Consider the following 25,718-nt stretch of genomic DNA (forward strand, 5'->3'; position numbering starts at 1 on the left):
TAAATGCTGGGATCTAGAAACATGAAAAGAATGCAATATGGCAACAAGTCGCTCGTCTGAATGCTATTGGTACCATGTAACCCAGTACTACCTGTCACATGGTCGGATGGTTGGCGACTAAACCAGCTCCCCCACCAGGCCTTCCTGGTGCAGAGGGTGGCTCAACACCCTGCAGGATGAAACACAAGACCTGTCAAAGATGAATCCTCTCGTAGGGTTAACGGCCTTTTAGTAAATACAGCCGTCTTGGACCTTGCCATGCCTTTGGATCTGGGAGGGGACGTCAAGTCATTGGGTCTGGACCTGTGCAACCCATACCCATCTAACTCCATTCACGCACACACTGTTCCTTCCTGAGGAGTGGGGTATTCTCATATCAAACCCCACAAACTGACTGAAAGGAACCATCATCATCCTATGGGATGGAGAGCCAGATTGTTTGAGATTGTATCCGGACAGGACACTCTTGATAGAGCTCCTGACATGATAGTGGCCAGTAGTCTTGCCCATATCCATCTTCTCTGGAAGTGCAGTCGCTGATGTACCTTCCTGACAAGTGAGGAGATGTTGAGTGTCGATGATAGGTCACTAGTTAAATGAACTCCAAGGAATTTGGTGCTCTTTACTCTCTCCATTACAGAGTTATTAATATGGAGGATGGTCATCCCTGGACCTATATTTGATAGGCAAGGCATAGAAGGATGCAGACCCAATATAGGCAGATTGGTGAAAATGTCAACAAGGACATGATGGAATGAAGGGCCTGTTTGAACCACTGCAGTTCCCAAGGCCTCATGGGAGTTTGAAGGGGAGAGGTTCAGGTGAAGGGAGTTTGGTAACTTAATACCCATGATTCTGGACAATAAGATCCTAGACGCTTGGCACCAGAAAATGATCAGGTGTATTGAGGATTGTTGCAAGTGAGGGCAGCTCGTGTCATTCAAGCAGTTGAGGAATAAAGAGATTTGTCTAATAGAACATTCTTCTGCTACCTACAGCTATGATTATTTTTAAGGGACAAATTGGGACCATCTCTGACCCTGCCTGTGTGTAGTGGCATGGGGATTCTAATTCGAAGGGGGAATGTGAGTACGTTTATCTCCATGTAGAGCTCGTTGAAAGAATCAAAGACTTGTTGGTCCAAACCAAGGCTTTTATTAGCAAAAGACAGGAGCTCTTCACAGGTGGCCGACCAGTCCGGAATGATCCGACCTGGCTAGGGACACAACCCTTTAAGGCCCAGACAGTAGGCGTGGCTTAGCTCTTAGCCAATCGCTGTAAGCACAGTCTAGATACAGTAACTATATACACTATGTACATTGGTGATAGATCTGTACTATCACACTCCAGAATGTATTTTGTATTCCAAAGTGAGAGACTGAAGCCAGGCTGACACAGTGTGGAGGAACATGGTTACTGTGGGCATGTCTGGGCATGTCCTCACTGGGCTGGGCAGGCTGGCCAGCCTTCTGTACCTGTAGCTCCACCCCATAGGATCCCATGATAAAGGCCCGAGAGCCCTAGACTCCTCCCTCATACCTGCCTTGGACTTGAGCCAACAGCATGTAGGGGCATGTCTGGGTCTTCTGATCAATAAAGCCTTTGACTCTTGCTTCGAGTCTGCGAGTGGTCATTGATTGCACAACACACAGGTTGAGGAAAGGTGGGAGTTGGACTTGGGCTCAACAATCCACGAGCAGTGCTGGTCAGATCTGTGTCTGGGCAAAACGACAGCAGTTATTAATGCCAGGTACAGGCTGGTGCAATACAATTTCCTGCATCAACTCCACCTCACACCACAAAAACTACATAAATCTAAACCAGAAATCTCAGAAATGTGCTTTAGGTGTGATGTGGAGAATGAAACTTTTATCCATTCAGCCTGGCTGTGTGCAAAGGTGAGATCCTTCTGGGAGGACATGCTGAAAAAAATTACAAAGGTGGATTTTCCACAGGATCCAGAATTGTACCTTCTGGGAAACATTATGGACATGAGTTTTAAACTGTCCAAGTACCAAATTCAGTTTGTGAAGGTCGCCTTGTCAGTAGCCAGCAAGTATATAGTCGTCACATGGAAGTCCAAATCCCACCATGGAATACGGAAATGCAGAGTTGTATTCCCCTGGAGAAAACCATGTATAATTTAAGGAGGAAATATGGCACATTCATTGGTATCTGGCAACCTTATCTGTAATACATGGGTCTGCAGATATGACTATCCCCTTTGGAACAAGGGTACTGAAACAATCCGTCCCAGCAAGGAAACGATTTGGATCAATGAAGTGGGACGTGGCACAGATGATGTGCCCTTTTAGTTGTTTTTTAATTCCTTACCTTTTGTTTCTTAGTTTCCTTGGTTGTTTTTTCCTGGGTTTCTATCGGGGTCGTTGACCCCACAGTATTTGTGTTTTCCCTATCTGTATAATTTATATGAGTAAGGTGGGGGGTGGGGGGTAGGAAGAGGAATAAAAACGGACTCTGGATGTCATATTTGTGTTGAAAGAGATTGTATTGTTTGAATTTTTAAAAGTCTTTTAAAATCAAAAATAAAATATTCAAAAGGTTTAGTGAGTGAAATATTATCAATAATAGACTGGAGTTGCAGGATGACAGACTTTTAATACCATAAGACTCAGTCCATGCTCCCGTTCTGGCCCGATCCCAGGACTCATACTGAGGGAGGGACTTGGCTTAACTGCCTTCATTAGGGGATTCCAGGGGTGGAATCACTGAGGGAATGCAGGCCAGCCATACACATGAAGCATACATAGACACAGTGCCTGTTACCAAGCAACAGTATGCAGTGGTGTATCACCACAGTGAGGGTGTCCTCCCGGGATGAAGCATCTGACCCAGTGACACCAGTTCAACAGTCTTCAGGGCCCATACACCGTCAGACTCGGAACGACATTTCCCTTCCTTCGTCAGACAACATTGTGGGAGCACCTTCATCGATGGACTGCCCTGACTGAAGAAGGGAGCTCACACCCAAACTCCCAAGGACAATTAAGGATTAGCTAACAGTGAATGCATCACAAATGAAAGACACGAGGGCAAGTTTTCAAGATTCTGGAAGGGGATGATCCCACATATCAGGAATGCTTCAGCATTCCCCGTGATCCTCTGTTCACTGGGTCTTGAGGGCTGAGGCCAGCTTTGAGAGTCCAACATTCAATAAAAATGAAACAGGTATGGTGGGAGTAAAAACACAGAAATGCTGGAGGATCTCAGCAGGCCACACAGCCTCCACAGGAGGTAAAGACAGACAATTGACGTTTCGGGCCTGAGCCCTTCTCCGAGGTATGGTGGGTGGTCCCATGTCCTCTAAAAATCCTCTCCTCTTCCATATTGAGGATGACACGTGGGCTGGCTTCTGGAGAGTTAATCCAAGGAAAGGATCTGGACTGGACAAAGTACCTGAGCCAGTATTAAAAATCTGTGCTGACCAACTTACCAATGTATTCACAGATATCTCTAGCAGGGCGTGGTACAGGTCAATTACTGGTGCCCGTAAAGAGTGTAATAAACTGCCAAAATGACTATTGACCAGTGGCACTCACATCAGCAAGTGATGAAGTGCTTTGAAAGCACTGGTATTGAAGCAGATCTGCTCCTGTCTGAGTGGCGACATGGATCCATTCCAATTTGTCTATTGTAGCAATAGATGCCATCTCACTGGCTCTACACAAAGCCCTGGAACTCCTGGAGTCCAAAAATGCATGCATCAGGGTGCTCTTTATCGACTAAACTTTGGCATTTAATGCCATCGTCCATCAAAATTGATCAAAGAACTCAAAGGCATGGATCTCAACACCCCACTGTGCAATTGGATCCTGAATTTCCTCACCTCCAGACGACAATCAGTGAGGATTGGTAAGAATAACTGCTCCACAATCTCCATTAGCTCTGGAGCACCACAGGGCTGCATTCTTAGCCTCCAGCTCTACTCACTTTATACCAACAACTGTGTGCCTCGGTACGACAGCAACACTATTGACAAATTTGCTGACGATACCATGGCCGTGGGTTGTATAAAGAGGAGAATGAGTCCAGCATGCAGGAGGGAGATTGAAAACTTGGCTGAATGGTGCACCAACAACAACCTTGCACTCAATGTCACCAAAACCAAGGAGCTGATTGTTGACTAGAGGTGTACGATCTAGTGATCATTAGGGGATCAGAGGTGGAGAGAGTGAGCAAATTTAGGTTTTTTGGAGTTACTATCTCAGAGGATTTTTCCTGGGCCCAACACACTAATGGCATTGTGAAGAAAGTACATCAGAGCCTCTACGTCCTCAAGAGTTTGCGGAAATTTGGTATGACAGCAGAAACCCTGGCAATTTCTACAGATGTGTGATGAAAATTGTGCTGATCAGCTGCATCATGGTCTGGAATGGGGACACCAATACCTTTGAGAGGAAAGCCTGCAAAGGGTAGTGGACACAGCCCAGCACATCACAGGCAAAATCCTCCTCACCATTGAGAGTATTTACAGTGAACACTGCCATCAGAGAGCAGCAGCAATTATCAAGGATCCATCACCCAGCACACGCTCTGTTCTCGCTGCTGCCATCAGGAAAGAGGTCTTGGTGTCACAAGACTCGCACCACCAGGTTCAGGAACAGTTGCTCCCCCTCCACCATCAGACTCCTCAACAATAAACTCAATCAGGAACTCATTTAAAGGACTCTTGTTTTTCCAATTTATTGATTTTTTTCTCTCTGTATTGCAGTTTGTTTACATTTATTTATTTGTTTACTTGTGTATATTGAGTAGTTTTTGTTTTGCACTACCAATAACAGGTATTTCTGCCTGGACCGCAGGAAAAAGAATCTCACGGTTGTGTGCGATGTCTTGTATGCACTCTGACAATAAATCTAAAATCTGGGCAGGTGAATCCCAAGTTCACTCACATCAGAAACCCCTGGGTTCATTGCATAATGAGATTCCTTTGCAACATCACTCTGCCAAATGTTCCCTAATCCACTCCATGGACCAAGAAGCTCGAGGTGCAGGCAACTTTTGCCACTGAGCTATTTCAGGTCATCCATTACAGACATTCTCTTTGTTCTATACATCTCCACTTTTTCTCCAAATAAATTATCTCCCTGCCTTTGCCTTTCTCTTTCTCTCTCTCTCTCCCTCTCTGTATCTCTGTCTGTACATCTCCCTCTTCTTCTCTGTCTGTCTCTAACTTTCTCATTCTCTCTTTCTACCTCTCTCCCTCTTTCTGTTTTTTTTTCCACTTTGTTTCTCTCTCCTCTCTGTCTCTCTCTCTCAGTTTCTCTCCATTTTCTCCCTCTCTTTCCCTCTCTCTCTCTCTGTCTTTCTTCCTCTGTCTGTCTCTCTCTCTCTCATAATTTTGGTGAAGGCTCATAGACCCCAAACTTTTCGTTTTCCACATATGCTAAACTTTCCAGCATTATGGTTTTAATCCCTGGTCCCAGTTTGAAGAAGCCAATTATTCCCAGGCAATAATAAAATGACAAATCACCCCTTTATGCCATGGTAATTTCTCGATATGCAGTACATTTCCCTAATCTCCCAACTGATTTGATAATCATGCGTCAGTAGTTTTAATGCAGATTACTTAGCCAAAGACAAGCCTTAAATTTCACAGGAAAACCAACAGGAAGCTTTCTCCTTCAAAGGCTCTATGAAATCCACTTCATTATTTAAAATGGAACAGATCCCTAATGAATTCTAGGCATTGGTAACAAGAGAGGCACATTCTGTGAATTTATTGCTGTGTGAAAATATTGCAGCCTTTCCTCCGCATCATCTTCCACTGTCATTCCTTTTTTTAAAAAAAAATTAATACCTCCTTCACTGCATTGCAAGTGTTGAATATTTGACTGGTCTTCCTTCCACAGACAGATCTGAATGAAACAGAATTTCCGTTTCCTTCACCTCCTATGTGATCCCTCCACCAAACATATATTCCTCTCTCCTCCCCTCCACCTTCTGCAGGGACCGCTCCCTCCATGACTCACTTGTCCTCCCCACAAATCATACCCCTGTGACCACAGGAGATGCTCCACTTGAACCCACACCTCCGCCCTCAGCACCATTCGGGCTCCAAACAGTCCTTCCAAGTGAAGCAAGCATCATTTCACTTGTGAATCTGCAGGGGTCATCTACTGCATCCGGTGCTCCCGCTGTGGTCTCCTCTACATCGGCGAGACTGGGCACAGACTGGGAGATTGCTTTGTTGAGCACCACGGCTCTGTCTGTTGCAACAGTGTGGATCTCCCAGTGGCCACCCATTTCAATTCCCCATTTCATTCCCTTCTGTCTATCGTCTCATGGACTGCCAGACTGAGACCACAAGCAAATTAAAGAAACATCACCTCACCATCCATCTAGGCACCCTCCAACCAGATGGCATTAACATTGACTTCTGGTCTCCATTAAATCCTTCAACCCCCATTTTCAACCCCCTGTCTTCTTTCCTCTAGTTTTCTCTCTCTCTCTCCCCCCTTTTCCCTCTGTCTCCCTTCACAGAACTAAAATCAGTCATCACCTCATCATATCCAATTAACACCTTTTGTTTGTTGGCCTGGACTCTGCCCACTCCCATTCCTCCATCTTCCTCTTTATTGAGGCACCTGCTACTTTTTGCTTGTACCTTGAAGAAGGCTTCAGGCCTGAAACATCAATAATATAATCATTACCTCCTTTGCACGCTGGGATACTAGATGAGTTCCTCCAGAATTTACTGTGTGTTTTTACAGACGGATCTGAATTCTGGTGAATTGTGTTCATTCGATCATTTGTGAACTTTTCTTTGAGGCCATCCTTATACTTGGTTGAAGGCACATTCTATAAATGTCAATTAATTTGAGTTTGATTGCAAAGTTTTATTTAATTATCCAGCAGCATGCTGCTTCTTTGCGGGTCTGTGCAGAGATCCATGGCAAAAGTGTGGATTAAATGAGCACATTTGAGATTTGATTTTATAAAATATGAAGAGAAATTGATTAAATCTGCTGTAACTTGCAAGGAAATCCTTGGGGTTCGAATCCTGTGCTGTCTGTAAGGAGTTTGTATGTTCTTCCTGTGTCTGCGTGGGTTTTCCCTGGAGGCTCCAGTTTCCTCCCAACGTTCAAAATGTACTGGGGATTGTAGGTTAATGGGTAGAACAATGGGCGGAATGGATTTGTTGGCCGAAATGGCCTGTAGGTCTAAATCTTTCTTCTCTCCCCACTCATTGGCTGTTATTCTCTCCAGGGTTAGGATGGCATAATAATGTGATTGTTAAAAATCTGGTTTGAAGAAATTTACCTCTGGTTTTACCACCAGGAGCTGCGACAACAGATTGTCTGGGACACAATGTGGACACAATTTGTAAATTGCTTCCAAAACACGAAAGCGGGTTGAAAACATCTCCGCTTTATATGCCGAGAATGATCGACGCCAATTAACATCTGTTTCATTCCTTCCTCTCCCCACAAGGGAAATGGCTGCCTGCTGTGATGTATCGGTCACCATACCAACACAGTGAGGCACATTTTGTGGTCTACTGACTCCCTCCAACTACACAGCTACATTTTCCTGGCAAACCATACCTTGTCATGCTGCGTTTGTACAATAGGAGCTTTCCATTTCTTTTAATAACAGGGTGTTGACCTGTCTCGTGAAAGTCAGTCAGGCAGAGAAAGGAAATCTAACTTGCATTGCTATGGGTAGTCCCAGGACAACCCCAGGTACTAATGATATGCTTTTGAAATATGGTCAGCCTTGTCATTTTTTTTTTAATTTAGACATACAGAACGGTAACAGGCCCTTTTAGTCCACAACCCCATGCCACCCAATTAACCTACATCCCCGGTACGTTTTTGAAGGGTGGGAGGAAACCGGAGCACCCAGAGGAAACCCACACAGACACAGAGAGTATATACAAACTCCTTACAGACTGCGCAGGATTCGAACCCCAGTCCCGGATACTGGCACTACGCTAACCATGCTGCCCTCTAATGCAAGGTCTATGGCAGTCAGTCTGCACACAGAACACAGACCACTACAGCACAGTACACACTCTTCAGCCCATAATGTTGAGCTGACCACATAAACCCACTCAACAAACTAAACTTGCCCTACTTCACACCTATATCTTTTCCTGCATCCATGTGCCTGTCTAAGTGTTTTTTTAAAATCCCTATTGGAACCAGCTTCCACCACCATCTCTGGAAATACATTCCAGACACCCATTGCTTGCTGTGTAAAAATACTCCCTCCTAAACTTTCCTCTCTCTGCCTTGTGCATATGTACTCTGATATTTGCTACTCTCACCACGGGAAAAGGTGCTCAGTGTCCACCCTATCTCTGCCTCTATTAAGACATCTCTCATCCTTCTTCGCTCCAAAGAGAAAACCCCCAGCTCTGTTAACCTTGCCTTATAAGAGTGTGGAAGAACAGAGGGACCTTAGGGGTCCAAATCCATAGATCTCTCAGGGTTACCGTGCAGGTTGATAGTGTTCAGTCCTTGTTGCCTCATTATAAAAAGAATGTGGAAGCTATGGAGAGGGTGCGGAGTGTCAAGTGTGTCTCGGTACAGTGTAGAGCAGTGGTTCTCAACCTTTTTCTTTCCACCCGCATACCACTTTCAGAAATCCCTATGCCATCAGTTCTCTGTGATTAGTAAGGGATTCCTTAAGGTGGGATGTGAGTGGGAATAGAAGGTTTGAAAACCTCTGTTTTAATCTTACCTCATTGACTCATTATGTGCAGGGTTTCAGAACTCCAAAGGAAATGGGCCAACAACAATTTTTCTCAAACAAAATATTTCAGTAACAATTGCATCTAGAGCAGAGATTTTCAACCTTCCCCACACACATCCCACCTTAAGCAAACCCTTCCTAATCACAGAGCACCGATGGTATAGGAATTACTTAAAGTGGGATGTGAGTGGAAAGAGAAAGGTTGAGAACTACGGGCGTAGAGTTTTCTTTTGCATCCCATTCAAAGTCTTACAAAAAAAAGTCATTAATTGTGCTTGGAACAAATTCTGAGGCTGTTTATCACCATCTGTTCCAATTGAAAGTCTTCTGAAATTTATTCTTCCTCCTTTCTGAACAGCCAGATATTAGAAGGTGACTCCCAATGCAGCCCCTTGATGCATCACATAGCAGTTCGGTGCCTTTGAGATCTTGCATGGTTCCGACACATGCTTGGAGCAGCCATTTTCAATGGAGGCCAGAGCATATTTAAGAAAAGCCTTGATTTCTTTTCATCTCATGTCACATAAATATTTTACATGTTTCTTGTGTAGTCTGTAGGCAAGAAGAAAACAAATCTTGACTGTTTCAAAGGGAAGGGGGCCCATAGAGTCCTTAGGGGGGCCATAGCCAAAAGAAATGACTGATCTAGAAAGATGTCTCACCAAACCCATTTCAATTCTCCATTCTCCCAGTGGCCAGCCATTTCCACTCCCTGTCCTATTCGATTGCAGACATGTCGTCCATGGTCTCATGCACTGCCAGATGGAGACCATCCACAAACAGGAGGAACTGGCACCTCTGGGCACCTTCCAACTGGATAGCATTAACAATGACTTCTCCAGTTTCCATTAAACTGATCCCCCCCCCCCCTTATTTTCATCCCCCTGTCTCCTTTCCTCTAGTTCTGTCTCTCTTCCATTTCCCTCTGTTTTCTTTCACAGAGACAAAATCAATTCTCACCTCTCCTTTGATCCTATCACCTTTTGTTTGTTGGCCTGGACTCCTCCCCTTCCTGTTCTTCCCCCTTTCATCCTCGGTCTTTATTGAGACGCCTGTCTGCTTTTTGCTTACACCTTGAAGGAGGACCTAGGCCCGAAATGTCGGTCAAATATCCTTGCCTCCTATGGACACTGCGAGACCAACTGAGTTCCTCCAGCATTAACTGTGTATGTTTACTATAATCACAGCAGCTACAGAATTCCATGTTTCACTCTCATCAATTTTAGACGAGGAGATCTAACGGTTCTGCGTTCTTTAGAAAGGATTCACTGATTAAATTAATATTTTCCTTTTGAAAGTTGTACAGTAAATGTTGCTTGTGCTTCATATCTGAAATTTTGTAAAATTCCCTTCATTCTCCCGAGTGTTTAGATAACTCCCACACACTGCACGAAAACTCAAGTGATTAGAAGCTGTAAGATAAAACGTACATTCAGGAGGCTCAGATGAAAAGCTTGATTCATTGTGAATACAATTTAAGGTCAGGACGTGTCTACATTCAATGTACAGGCATGAGTGGGAATATGAAATCAGGGGTTGATTTATGAACGATTCCAGGCTAAAGTGCAACTACCTCATCGCAAATAAATCATCTCTCATTTTGTCCGTCTCAAAGTCACCTCAAAGTTCTAACTGTTTTACTCTCGGTAGATCAATTACAATGGACCAGATCACACTGACAGGTGGGTCAAGGGAGAGACGCGACTGGCTGCAATGCAGTGTGTTCGGGAGCTCCACACCAACCTGAATGCATAAAATGCAGAGCAGGTCAACTGAATCAGGATCAGAATATATGAAGATGTCACAAATTTGTGGTTTTGTGGCAGCATCACAGGTGCAAAACTGTGATAAAATGGCATTTTAAAAATTAGTGGTAAAGATGAGAACGTGAGTTAAGAGTCAATTCCTTCCTGGACTTTCCCTTGACTCAGTGTTGTGTTCTGGGGTATTCTGCCGTAACCTGTGCTGGTGTTTTGTATTCATTTTGCAGTGGGCCGTCAGTTTGAAAGCAGCCATAGCTTTGACATTCAATGCAACCATGTTCCATTGAATGAAATCAACTAAGCGTAGAGTCAGAATCAGAAATTATTGTCATATGTCACAAAATTTTATTGTTTTGTGACTGCATCACTGTGCGAACATTGCAATATATTGCATTTCAAAATAAATAAATAGTTTAAAAAAAAAAGGAGAAAGTGAGGTCGTGTCTGTGGTTCATTGTTTATTCAGGAATCTGATGGCAGAGGGGAAGAAGCTGCCCTTGTGCCACTGGGTGCTCATCTTCAGGCTCCTGTACCTTTTTTCCTGATGGTAGCAGAGTGAAGAGGGCATGGCCTGGGTGGGGGTGGTCCTTGAGAATAGAGGCTGCTTTCATAAGGCATTGCCTCTTGTAGATATCCTCGACGGAGCAAAGACGTGTCCGTAATGTTATTGGCCGGGTTAATATCTCTCTGGAGTTTTTTTTTCCCTGTTCTGTGCATTACCACCTCCATACCAGACAGTGATAACCAGACAGAATGCTTTCCACTGTACACCTACAGAAGTTTACAAGAGTCTTTGGTGACATACCAAACCTCCTCACAATGTACAGCGGACTTTTTCGTAATTGCATTGACATGGAGATTCCAGGACAGATCCTCAGAGATGTTGGTACCCAGGAATATGAGGTTCTTGACCCTCTCCACTGCTGACCCCGGCCGAGGACTTGTTTGCGTTCTCCTAATTTCCTCCTGAAGTTAGCAATCAGTTCCTTGGTTTTGCAAGGCTGTTGTTGCGACACCTCTCAAAGAGCTGATCTATGTCCCTCCTGAACGCTCCCTCATTCCCATCTGCGATTCAGTACGCAAAAGTGCTGGGGTCACCTCACTTTAAGGAATGTTTTTAATGTTTTAGTTAACTTGTATCTTTTGACTTATTTAAGAGAATTTCTTATTTTGTGACTAGAATTGATTGAATTGTTTGTTGTCCACATGTACCAAGATAGAGAGAAAAGCTTTGTTTTGCTTGCTATCCAGGCAAGTAAATCCATGCGTAAGGACAGATTGTAGGGCAATGATAAAGCAAAAGTGCAGAAAGTCAAGAGAATGCAGAGATTAGTGTGATTAGGACAAAGTGATAGACACAGAGAGAAGGACAATGCAAGGGCCTCATCTTTTACCATTGAGAGCTCCACTCACGAGTCTATGAAATAACACCAGAAACTGTCCCAGATTCATCATGTTTTCAAGCTCATGCACTCTTGCCAGACTATATTTTCTTAGTTTAAATGCACCAGCTTGTGAGATGTCTCTGGTCATTGCAGGCATTTGAAAGCAGTGAAAAGGAGGTGTCATCATGAGTCACAAGATATCAGAAGGTCATACAAGCAGTCCACTCTGCCTTTCCGAACAACTGAGACTTTAAGGTCATTCATTTACAGGCAGTTGGAACTCAGGTCATTGTCACAGAGTCATACAACATGGGTCAGGCTCTTCAGCCCATCCAGTCCATACTGACCGGTAAGCACCCACCCACATCATTCCCCATTTTCTTTTTATTCTCAGCAGATGTCAATACAGAGGATCAACAAAATGACCGAGAAGACAACTGGGGTCTTCCTTTCTTCTATTGGAGCATTGCTTAAATAGTGCATAAAAAATTATTCAGAGACCTTTCCATCAATCACACAGCATCTTTGACCCACTCCCATCAAGATGGAGCAGTAATATCAGGACTGCTAGGCTGGGAAATACCTTCTTCCCACAGGCTACGAGATTGATGAACCATGTCCTTTAAATTATTCCTAAAGATTTATACATATTTATTTTAAATTAAATCTGTATATATGTGCTATGCATTGTGTCTGCCTATGCACCGTGGCCTGGAGAAATGCTGTTTCATCTGATTGTATATGTACCTAGAACGCTTCCACCAGCGTTGTCTCCGCTCCATCCTCAACATCCATTGGAGCGCTCACACCCCTAACGTCGAGGTACTCGAGATGGCAGAGGTCGACAGCATCGAGTCCACGCTGCTGAAGATCCAGCTGCGCTGGATGGGTCACGTCTCCAGAATGGAGGACCATCGCCTTCCCAAGATCGTATTATATGGCGAGCTCTCCACTGGCCACCGTGACAGAGGTGCACCAAAGAAAAGGTACAAGGACTGCCTAAAGAAATCTCTTGGTGCCTGCCACATTGACCACCGCCAGTGGGCTGATAACGCCTCAAACCGTGCATCTTGGCGCCTCACAGTTTGGCGGGCAGCAGCCTCCTTTGAAGAAGACCGCAGAGCCCACCTCACTGACAAAAGGCAAAGGAGGAAAAACCCAACACCCAACCCCAACCAACCAATTTTCCCTTGCAACCGCTGCAATCGTGTCTGCCTGTCCCGCATCGGACTGGTCAGCCACAAACGAGCCTGCAGCTGACGTGGACTTTTTACTCCCTCCATAAATCTTCGTCCGCGAAGCCAAGCCAAAGAAAATATGTACAGTCAGATCAAGAACGAGATTAAAATTACTTTCATAGTCATGAAATGATACAAAAAATGTAATGTACACAAAATTTCCTTTTGCCTGCATAAGGCAAACAAAAAGAGTATTGCCTGGAGCTCCTAACAGTAAGAGAAAGAGAAGCAAAAGAGAGTCCCTTCAGAGACACTGTGTGTCTGTGGATTCACCTCCAGCGCTCCTGCAGCCTCTGCAACAGATTCGATCCTTCAGCAACCCGAGCTCCAGATCCAAACCTCCAACACGAAGAGGAAGACTTCAGCACCTGAAGCCCTTTGGGAGCTCTTCTTGCGCTCAAGGTCCAGTGGAAAAGGAACACTGTCCGAATGCTGGCGTCAAATTCATGCTGGGGATTAACTGCCTCGACCCCTACTCATTATCCCCGGCGTTTGCTGATGCCAGCGTGTGGATAAAACCAGTGGAAAAGGGACAGCAGAAAGTCACCTGTTTTCAGTGGAAGGTCGAACACTCTGATCCCCGGGGATGAGTGTATCCAATAGAAAAGCAATTAGGGTCCCAGTTAAGGGTGGCCCAGTGGAAACGGTGCAAAAGTCTTCCTATCTTGGGACACTGCATCACCAACTGGGATACCAATAAAGCAGAAGCTAATGAATGAGTGGGTGAAGATTTATCTTTCTACTTCATCAGAATTGCTCATCTAGCTATCAGTGAAATAAAAGTTTTTCTTTTGGGTTGAAGTGAAGGATATTTCCTCTTTTTGAGAAAAATCAAATAAAGAGATTAAAGGGCCGCGTTAGAATTTTATCTTAAGAATCACTGATAAAGTTTGGAAAATATTTTTCCAAAATCTTTCTAAATTAGGTGTTACATCTCAAGCCAGCAACAATCGAAGATGCAATTCAAAAGGGTTAAATTTTAACGCTAGATTTCTTAATGACTATTAACAATATAATGTCTTAACACAATTAACCCCCACTATAGGTATCTATAGCAAGTATACATATATCATACATTTATAAAGAGTGTGTATGTGGAAAAACCCCAGACCATTACAAAAAGGAAAATATTCAAAAAGAAAAAAATCCCCAAAAAACCGCAAATCAGTCAGTCAAGTAAGTCAGTCCAAAAAACAGTCCACAGAATTCAATCCCAAAGTTCAATGACCAAGTTCAGTTCTTTAACTGATAACAGAGGACGTCGTATTGAATGTTGGAGAGAGAAATGACTGATGTGGCATTGCAGTAAACCTACAAATTCTCACTTTTAAGGCATGTGCATTTCACATAGCTCTCCAGCTGGCCTCTCCATTTCCTGCATCACAGCTGCATTCTCCCTTTGTTCTTGAACGTTCCAGGCAATTGGCGAGTCAGCACTCAGCTGCACCACAAGTTGCACGGAGTTCTGAGCAGAAATCCATCCCTTGTAATGTCAGTCCACAGTCCAAAAGGTCAGTCCATGGTCCAAAACATAGGGCACTCCCAAAACATCTAACATTTTACACTGATCACATAGTGGATCAATATCAGAAATAAAAATGAGATCATTTAACTTTAGGCATGTCTATTCTATGCACTGCCTTAAACTGCAATGAACAACGTCATGCACAAAATGAGGACTCATTAATCGAATGAAGAGTGGCGTCCCAGTCCTCGTCTGAAAGTGATATATTCCGTTCCAAATCATTCTTAATCCCACCCGCTGAGGCTCATCTTAAATCCATTAAGTTAGTATAAATAATTGATATTAATCCACCAAGGGAAAACAACAAATCAAAAAGTAAATCAAGAATGTTTATTTGAGTATTTCCATTACACCCCTCCAGATATGACCAGTGCACACGCCAGGGATAACTTAGTCCAGGAAGATGGGGTCCAGCATCCTTTTCAAAACTTTAGATTTAACCCAAGCAAAACATACAGAAACAGATTCCACCGTCTCATTGCATACAATTCCATCCAATCTCATGAGATGAGTTTCCACTTTAGATTCCAGTTTGGACACAAAATTAGTTGCCTCATTGCTCTCATTTAGAAATATGCTTCTTATTTCCTCATATTTCATTAAATCTCGGTTGAATCATGAGGAGTCTGCATAAAAATGAGAGATAGAGAGTGAAGGGCAAATGGCCCCTGTATTACATTGTTATTCCGCAAGATCATGACTGATCCCTAATCCATTCTCCTGCCTGACCTTTAACTGCCCTTTCTCCACTTCGAGTCCAAAAAAATGTTCACCTTGAATTAACTTCTCAGCCAAACATTCACAGTCTATTGGAGCATAAAATTCCCAAGATTCACAATGTACCGTGCAAAGAAATTTTAGTTCCACCTCCGTGAACCAGGGCCAGCTGACAACATTTTAGATTTTCATTACTTGCTTTATAATGTATTCTTGATATCACTAAGATTAGAAAATGGATGCAGATTAATTAATAAAGCTGAAAATGGGTTTATCACAGAACAAAAGCTTTTTAATTACAGTGTCAGGCCACAAGCCATGAATAATCCAATTTTACACAAAGATAAATGATTTTCAAAAGCTGGACAGAAAAGTTTGCGAATTATATTGGAATATCCAGTTTCTAACTAAACTATTTAAAGTTTAAAAACGCTGAATTTTTCAGTTTAGGGGAGCCCTACCTTTATCTGGTTCCAGTTTCTGTCTCTCCTTCAGGTTCAAGATTCAAGGCTCCTTTTATTGTCAGATACACGACCTACTTCAGCATTCCGCCTGCCAAAGAAAGAGTCGCTGTGAGCTTTGCCCGGTGCCCCTACCAATGAGAAAGAGAAGCAAAGGAGAGTCCCTCTTCAGCCGCACATTACCCCTGTTTAAACCATTAGCAGTCCAAGCTCCACGTCCTGATACAATCTGGAAGCCTTCAGTGCCTGAGGCCCTTTGGGAGCATTTCCTTGCCCACAGCAGCCTCTTGAATTTCAGTTACGAATCCCATGAGCCAGTCTCCAGAAGCCCGCGGCCTGCGGGAGTCCTTCAAATGCAAGCCACCCACAGCCCGCACCCTGCATTGGTCCTTCAGCCGCTGAGCCCCTCGGTAGTTTTCTGCTGATTTTCTCTCTCACCCCCCCCCCACCCAAAATCGCCAGTGATCTCCTCCACCAGTCTCTCCCTATCTTTCCCACCTTATGGCACATCTTTCACACCACCCTATCTCCCTTCCTTCTATACCCAACATCTCCTCTTCCCACTTTAGTCTCGATAGGCGGCTTTTCTCCACGGATGCTGCCTGACCTGCTAAGTCCATTGAGCATGTCGTTATTTTTTCCAAAATAAACTTTATTCTTAATTAAAAGAGAAACAAAGGAAAACAGTGCAGTCTTCTTACAATCTTAGCATTGAATCGTTCTGTTGCTGTCCATTGTATATGGTACCAGCAGTACGAGTATAAGACAACTTTAATAAACTAATATGTACACTAAAAGGTCTTGTCTCTCTGCAAGACAAACCTGGAAGGCTAGACTGTAGCTCTGGACTACTTTATATACAAGGTCACCGGGATGACCCCTGGTGACCCAGTGGCATAATTGCATATCACCACAGTACCATTGGTTTCACAAGATCACAAAGGAACAGAACCAGGCCACCAGGCTCATCGAGTCTGTTCCGTAAATCTACACTAAGCTACTCTACACTAGTTCCAATTTCCGGCCTTTTCCCCATATCCCTTGATGCCCTCACTAATGAGATACTTGTCTCTTTCTTATTTAAATACTCCTAGTTACCTGGCTTCCACTGCTGTATCTGGCAGCGAGTTCCTCAGATCCACCACCCTCTGGCTAAAGAAGTTCTTCCTAATCTCTGTTTTATATGGCTAACTTCTAATTTTCAGACTATGACCCCTGGTCCTCAATTCACCCACCAAGGGAAACATCTTACCTGCATCCACCCTATCTAAACCTTTCAAAATACGAAATGCCTCTGTGAGATCTCCTCTCATTCTCCTATACTCCAATGAATACAACCCAAGAGCTGCCATATGCTCCTCGTACGTTAGCCCCTGCATTCTGGGATTCATCCTAGTAAATCTCCCCTGCACCCTCTCCAACAACATCACATCCTTTCCAAGTTAAGGGGGCCCAAAATTGCACAGAGTTCTCCAAATAGGGTCTCACCAGTGCTCCATAGAACCTCATCAACACCTCTTTACTCTTGTAAACTATTCCTTGTGAAATGAAGGCCAACATAGCATTCGTTTTTTTCACTACCAATCCCACCTGGTCATTAAGGTGACCCCTTTCAGTTGTTTGAGGAGCTTCCCCACCAGTCTCAGCCCCTCAATCCCCAAAAGCAGAACAACTCCAGACTGTGGTCCTTCCCCACAGTGCATCTCTCAGTACGTATCCTGGCAGCCTGGATTGTGCCAGATAGCAGCATTCCTGCACCAACATCTCACTGTGCTGGAAGACCAAATCATTTCCACCCGCCCACCAGTACCTCCTTGCCCTGACCACCCACCCACCAGAGCTCCTGAGCCTCTGATCGCGGATCCTGGTCCCAGCTGCTTGCCCATCCGAGCTCCCAAAGCCTTGAACAATTCAGGTACTTACTGCGGTCCAAAGTTTGACCCATGTGAAAATGGCCTCCCCCCCCCCCCCCACCTCACCAAATATGACCCCAAAAATTGGTCCAAAAAATTTGACCATCACACGTAATTTGACCATCATACAGTAATCCCAGCGAACAATGTGGTCACCATCACCAAACAGAAGAAAACACTTTAATCAACACATCCAATGAGAATTGTGTGCAGATTAATTTGATAAACACTGACTAATTTGATTAGGATCTCCCCAGGCCTGACTAGTATTTGCTTAATCTTAGCCGCAGCTCCGTAGTAATTGTTGAGTTTATCTTCATTCCCCATTATCGTTATATTCTGAAGGTCATTCAGCAATGTTTTATAAAATACTTCATGTGCATTATTTTGCTAACGAGGTTTTCAACTCACAGAAGATGAAACAACTTAAATATCAGAGGTGAATGTCAGTGTACTGGATACTGAAATAAGTTTGTCGTTTATTTTTAATTACTATCATCCAGAAATCAAGGTTCAAAATTCAAATTTATTGTCAGAGTAAATGCATCACATAAAACCCTGGGATTCATTTCCTGTAGGCCAGGCAGAATTTCTATTTACCTGTAACTATAAACTGTCCTCAAGAAGAAAGAAATCTATACAGGAGAACTTACATACACGTGCACTTAGAATTAGAAGGGGGTTGTTAGGTTAGTTAAGTCATTAGTGATAAGTTAAAGTGTGATTCTGTTTTCATGTTTAAAGATAATTGAAAGCAACTTTTGTTTAAGTAATCATTTGTCTTGGTGAATATCTATTGCTGCTGGGTTTTGGGGTCCTCTGGGCTCGTACAAGTACACAATCCTTTATCCGGACATCTAAAATCTGGAAAGCTCCAAAAACCAGCAAGTGGGGAGAGAGAGAGAGACGGCAGCGCGAGTCGGGTGGGCGAGGGGTAAAGTCTGGCAGTGCGAGTCGGGTGGGTAAGGGGGGAGGGAGAGACCGGCATCGTGAGTCCGGAGGGCAAGGGAGGGGAGACGGCAACTTAAATCTGGCTTTCCGAAATCCAGAAAAATCTGAAATTTGGAACACACTGTCCCCCAAGGGTTCCGGATAAAGGATTGTGTACCTGTAACACTATCATGTACTTTTTTTTAAATACAACTAATTTTTGTGAATTCTTGGTGTATTTTAAGTCTAATTCAAGCATACAAAACCATGAACTGCAACATGTCATTGAAAATTAATTTCCTGCTTTCAGACTTCGACTTCTTAGTGCAGTCAGTAACAAATATGGCCACGGAAAAGCAGTATCAGGGCAATTGGAATCTATCGGTGTTGGCCGACTATTGTTGGACACTGACACGGGAGGCAGTGTACAAATGAAAATAAGCGACAAAACATTTTTAGGTCATTTGAACTCACGCAATGTGTCCACATAATTATGCGATTAAGTACAATGAATTCAGTAAAATTTAATTTAATGTTTCTCCAAGTTCCTACGTGACACAGCAAATCTGATATTATCTTTGTGTTCAGCTTGAAGTTGTCTATCATAATCGCAAGTTATTTTTCAGGACGCAAAACTTTTGAAAAATATTGTTGTCCAGGGTAATCTGGATTTTAAAAACCCGCCTTATTCACAATGGTTAAGTTAAGTCGGGCTATGTGTGACTTTACACCCAGGGTTGGATGATTGACTGGGAGCCCCCCTCTGATTTGGTTTCAGTTCAGGATGGGCAAGAAGGGCTCCATCACCTGCACCTTGTGAATGAATGGAAAATGGGTTTTCCCTCCACCACTGCACATCTCCCTAAATACTCACTCCACTCAGATTCCATCAATCAACTTGTCACATTCGGCAACTGGACTGGAACAGGCTCACACTTAATTTTCATCTCCGATATCAATCCAAGGATGAAGAAATTCAACTGCAAGCATCAGGAGGCCAACTCCTCAACCTTCACCTGTGCCAATACAAGTTCAAGTTTATTATTATCATACAATTCCAGCTCTGTCTGTCAGAACTTTGGACACTCTCCCCTTGTCTGCATGGGTTTCTTTCGGGTGCTCGAGTTTCCGCCCAGAGGTTTTAGCTTAATTGGGTGTGATTGTGGGCTGAAAGGGCCTGTTATTGTGTGGTATATCTAAATATTAAAAAAAACAATGAAAATTGTATGTACAACTGAACAAAACTGTATTCTTTGGTCTTCAGTATAAAAACATGCAAACACAGAGTTCGTACCCAATAGACATAGCACACATATTTACAAGTGATTTGATATGCAGTACATACTGTATATGAATAAATGTTATTAAATAGTAGTCTCGGAGGGATTGTATGAGCAGTTCATCAGTTATTCAGCAGTATCTCTGCCCGTGGGAAGAAGCTATTCCTTAGCTTGGTGGTTTTGGCTCCGATACTCCTGTATCTCTTTCCCAACAGGATTAGCTGGAAGATGCTGTGTGCGGGTTGGTAGAAGTCATTAACCTAAACATGACTGAAGCCATCTTTCACTGCCTGTTCTCCCGTGGATTGCTTCCAAAACTAGGGTCAGCCATCGTCATCTGTCTTTCCTGTTCTCAGGCTTGTGCTCTTCCAAATACCAACACTTCAGACCAGGTCTCAAGTGTTGCTGCACCTTACCGAGTAGCATCCTAGCCTCCGGGTTAAAAGGACGTAGGTTCATGTCCATTTTAGATGCTGGATTATGTGAGCTGGGGTGATACTCCAGTGGAGTTCTGAATAGTTACAGCCTCGGTCTCCTGGAGGAAACGTTAAGCTGGGGCCACGCTTGCTATCAGAGCAGGGTATAAATAAATCTCTTTGGTCTATTTCAAAGGAAAATATCCCTCTGATGTTCTGACTCTGTTCATCATCTTCATCCAGCTGCCCCCACCTCCCTCATAATAATGTCGCCAGCAATTAATTGTCCTCTGTCTGCAGACCAGACCCCACGCTCATTTTTGAATTACAACAGAAAAATCACTTCACAGCTTAATTGGCTGCAAAATGCTTTAGGTTACTCCAATGGCCTGACAGGTGCGGTAAAAGCAGATATTTCATTGGTCTTAAAATGCATGCTTTAAAGGAGGACAATTACAATGTTAAATGGTTCAGAGGGATATGGGCAAAACGCAGCCAAACAGGTTGAAGAGCCCGTTTTGATTCTCCCAACCATGGAGCAGTTAGTAAAGAAAAAATGCACAAGACGTTTTTAAAATACAGTCATGCATCACTGAACATTCACGGTACATTCTGTGAAATAGGACATTGTGATTTGGATGTTGTTCAAACATATTATATACTTAACAAAGCTGTATGGGTTACTGTAATGTACCTGCATTGACTAAATAGCTGTTCACTTACAGTACTGTATTTCAGCTAATGTATCTGGCAAGGTAATATATATGGGGTTAAGTAGGTTAATACTGTACAACAAAAAGATAATGCGACCACACTCAAAAGACGTGCAATACACGAGGTTGGAGGCTGTTGCCTTTGAGTCGAAGCATACACTGTTACAAGGTCAACTTTTTATTTGTATGTAGGAAATGTTCACATTAAAATAACAATAGGAAGTACAGAACATGGGTGCTTATTATGACTAACAAGACATGTGCATGATTGGTTGTAGATTTAGTTTACACCTGGCAGCTCAAATCACTTTGTATACAAAAGGCATGAGATAACGTGTTGCGTGCGGGAAGCTGTTGCACTCACTCGGTCCCATTCTCCAATTGGGATTTCTGAACTGTATTATAACCTTATGGGACCACGGATGTGTATGTGGTCGGATGTTGCCCAAATGGACGTTTTGTGGCGCATGACTGAACATACAATAACATCCCAGAACAATAAGTGTTATTAACTCCAATGTTGTGTACTATATTAATTATCTCTTGTATAGAAATTTATCAGATGCCTTCTGAGATTCCAATAGCACAACCTCCAAAGGCATTGCCTGATCCACCACATGAGTGACCGATGTGACTTACCCTTCAAAAAATTGCTGAATGACCCTTGGGCAAGTGGCCAAAGATCACTTGCCTGAAGGGAGCAAGATTCAACCTCAAGTTTATGGTCACATTTTGCAAGCAGACCAGTAGGCAGAGTACAGCAAGTAAGTCATGGTGCAGGAGCGCATTTGATTCGGAGGAAAGGCTGCGTAATTTTACAGTTTGGGGGATCGTTCAGGAATCTGAGAACGATGGGAAAAAAGCTCATCCCCTTTCTGGCAAAGTCAAGTAGGTTCCAGTTGCCTTGTTGCCCCTTTCTCACCTCCCCTCCAATTAAGATCAATCCTGATTCTTCTTGCAATGGTTCTCAACCTTTTACTTTCCACTTACATAGCATTCCAAGTCATCCCTATGTCAAAAGTGCTCTGTGATTAGTAAGGGATGGCTTAAGATGGTATGTGAGTGGGAAGGTTGAGAATTACTGCTCTAGACCAAATTGTTACTGAAATTGGACCATTTCCTTTGGAGTTCTGAAACTGTGCATGTAACAAGTCAACGAGGTATGATTAAAACAGTGGTTTTCAACCTTTTTCTTTCCATCCACATATCACCTTAAGCCATCCTTTTCTAATCACAGAGCACCGAAGGCATAGGTATTACTTAAAGTGGGATGTGAATGGAAAGAAAAACATTGAGAACCACTGGTAATTCCCCACCTGATTGCAATCTTTCTCCTCCACATTGATGTAGAGCAGCCATTCTCAACCATTCTTTCGGCCAAGACTCCCCCTTAGGATACTTATCAAAGTTTCTTCCACACTTCTCTCCTACTGACTATATAAAAAAAGGCATGCAAAATATTTATGTTACATGAGGTGAAAAGAAATCAACTTTTACTTCAGAATCAGAATTTATTGTCATGAACAAGTCATGAAATTTGGTGTTTTGTAGCAGCGACACATCATATTATAACTGTCATACAATACTATAAATTTTAAAAAATTAAAATAGTAGAGCATGAAAAATGATGGAGTGTCTGTGGTTCATTGATCATTCAGGAATCTGATGGCATCGCAGCAGGGAAAAAGCTGTCCTTGTGCCACTGAGTTCTCACCTTCAGGCTCCTGTACCTTTTTCCCCGATGGTAGCAGTGAAGAGGGCGTGGCCTGGGTGGTGGGGGTCTTTGAGGATAGAGGCTGTTCTTTTAAGACACCATCTTATGTAGATGTCCTCGATGGAGTGAAGTCTGGTGCCTGTGATGTCGCAGGCTGAGTTAACAAACCTCTGGAGTTTATTCTTGTCCAAAGATTTGGCGCCTCCATACCAGACAGTGAAACAACCAGCCAGAATAATCTCCACGGTCCACCTGTAGAGGTCTTCGGTGACACACCGAATCTCCTCCGACCCCTCACAAAATATAGCTGCTGGCCGTAGGGCTCCCATTGAGAAGATGCAAGATGTAACTGAGATTTCTAATATGTTTTATCATCACCAACTCCCATGATTCTTGTTAAGTTTATGAAACTTTTGCCCATCACATTTAGTACAGTGGGCTTAATTAAAAGGACCCATGTCTGAAATGATGGTTCCTCCTATTGATGCTGCGTAACCTGCTGAGTTTCACCAACACGTTTGTGACTTGCTCTCAATCCCAGCATCTGCAGACTTTCTTGTTTCACTCTTAAGCAGTAAAAAAAAAACACAGCAACATTGGAGAAACTCAGCCGGTCTCGCAGCGCCCACAGGAGGTAAAGGTCTATTATTGACGTTTCGGGCCTGAACCCTTCTTCAAGGTACAAGCAAAGAATTGCAAGGCATTGAATAAGGGCTCAGGCCTGAAACATCCATGATAGATCTTTACCTCCTGTGGATGCTGGATAGTTCTTCCAGCATCTGTTTTTTTTAACTACAATCACTGTATCTGCAGACTTTCGTGTTTCACTCCTCAACTCTGAAGCAGTTCCAGCTCGCTTGAAGAGTCTTGAATATTCCTGAATTGCAGGCTTCAACAGTAAGGTATTATTAATGTATGCCTTACTATCTGCCAGTTTCTTGTCAACATTTACTGTTGATTCATTCACTGATCATTGAGACTCACTCTTTCTGCTTCCATGCAGTTAAATCTGCCTCTGGCAAAATAAGCCAAGTTCTAACCAGACATGATAGGCATTTGATGCAAATGATAAGCAAAAATGTTACTGGAAACCTTATCAAACGAATCGCAATCTGTCTGCCTCTGTTCGACTCGTGTATCTACATTGAAGGCAGACAACTCCCGTCTCCACACTGCAAAATGGATACTAAAATACATGGAACTATCACAAACCACTGAATAAATCAGAACGTTTTCCTCGATGCAACAATTAAATTAGGAACTGGGACAATTGAGTGGATGCAGACAAGAAACAAGAAACTTTTCTGCTGAATGTAGTTGGAACAAAAGCAGGAAATACGAGAAGAATAGACCAGGTCACGTGTGGGGAAAGACATTTCTCTCTTGTTCTCAACCTCCGAAACTCTAGATTAAAGATTAAAAATTCTTTTATTATCAGGTAATCTACAGAACATGTAATATTACACAAAACTTCCCTCTGCCTGCCGTAAGGCTGACAGAGTTGTTATTAGTACAATTGGCCGGCACCCTTTACAGTAAGAGAAAGAGAAGCAAAAGAGAGTCACTTATAGTCAACAAGTGTCCATGGGTTCACTTCCAACGCTTCCACAGCCACACAGACCCATGTTCAATCCATCGGCAGCTGCAACTCCAGATCTAAACCTCCGACATGATCAGAAGCCCTTCTTGCCTTCACCACCCTCTCAAATCCCGGCTCCAATACCTGGTTCCCATGAGACTGTCTCCAACAGCTTGCAACGTGTGTGGGTCCTTCAGCCACTGAGCTCCTCACTGGTCCACCAACCTATAGAGTCATCTCCTCCTCTTTGCCTTCTTAACGGGTGGGGTCTCTCCGTTTCTTGTGCCCTGCGGAGGTGCGCTGCTCCCCGGAGTCTGCAAACCCTCATGGTCACGGCTGACCACAGGCACTGCCACCTTGGGCACAGACCCATGGTTGCAGGACTTTAATTTTAAAACCCCATTGGCTACTCTAATGAAACATTTAACACCTGGCATTAGGACCTTCAGACCCTTCGGAGAAGCCCTACATCTCCACTCCCCATTCTCCCGGGCCACACCAAGGCAACACTTCTGATGCCACCATTTTCTTCTGTGCTTTTTTATTTTAAAAACGGTGTCTTACTTATTGAACTACAGATGAGATGAACAGCTGGGTTGCTGTTAAAAAAAAACCTTAGTGGCTTCATTTTGGTACAGGGTGCCGATAAACCTGAACTTGATTTCAGGACTGAGAAAGTGAGAAGATTGGTACTGCAGAGAGAGAGGAGGAGGTAATGAAAATGGGGGAAGTGTATGAGAGGTTAGAGATCAAGGTGGTCATACTTGCTTAACGTAAAGGCCACATACAGTAAACTCCAGATGTCTGAGAGCCACAGGACAAACAAAATTACATACACATTTTTTCTCTTACATGTACATTTTGCTGCAAAAATTATACATGAAGAAATATATGAATGTTTATGTTTTAGACGTAGATCTGAGGTTGGAACCTTTTTTCATTCAACTTGGCAATGTCCTAAAGTTAGACAATTTTGGTTCGGAGTATATCATTTTTGGGGATGAATTACTGGGGTGAAATTCCCACAGGACCCAATGTTATTTTTATTGAGTAATAATAAGGTTATAAGGTAAACTTAAATTTAAATAGTCATCAAATTGAATTTATGTTCATTAGGATATGTATAGCAATATCATGGAAGTCAGAAATAGATTTAGGCATGGAAAAATAGAATGGAGAACTTCATAATTGTATACCATTACAAAAATTATTTATAATTTGGAAGAGAAATATCATAATTTTTGGAAAACACCGAGCCTGTATTTACAAAATTTTGGTTTGCATGTTTGATTGATTAAAAGCTTGTGTTTTTGATTCATAGTTAATTTTATGACTATCCCTTTAAGAAAGATTATTGTTTGTA

The 25,718-nt window shown here is 43.1% G+C and overlaps 1 long non-coding RNA gene across 3 annotated transcripts in view; it reads right to left on the reverse strand.

Annotated features, from left to right (window-relative positions):
* Window positions 1-1,105: 1,105 nt before the first annotated feature.
* Window positions 1,106-25,718, reverse strand: part of LOC138746920 (uncharacterized) — a 44,297-nt gene continuing 19,684 nt past the window's right edge. For 2 of the 3 annotated variants that reach the window (XR_011347186.1, XR_011347187.1), the window contains exons 3-5: window positions 19,528-19,669; window positions 15,811-15,901; window positions 14,988-15,258 (exon numbers count right to left, since the gene is read on the reverse strand). This is a non-coding gene — a long non-coding RNA (uncharacterized lncRNA). Of the gene's footprint in view, window positions 1,719-14,987; window positions 15,259-15,810; window positions 15,902-19,527; window positions 19,670-25,718 lie in introns of those variants that run through there. The other variant, XR_011347188.1, reaches the window with a different exon arrangement.

The sequence above is a fragment of the Narcine bancroftii genome, chromosome 12, assembly GCF_036971445.1.
Source record: "Narcine bancroftii isolate sNarBan1 chromosome 12, sNarBan1.hap1, whole genome shotgun sequence".
NCBI lineage: Eukaryota > Metazoa > Chordata > Chondrichthyes > Torpediniformes > Narcinidae > Narcine > Narcine bancroftii.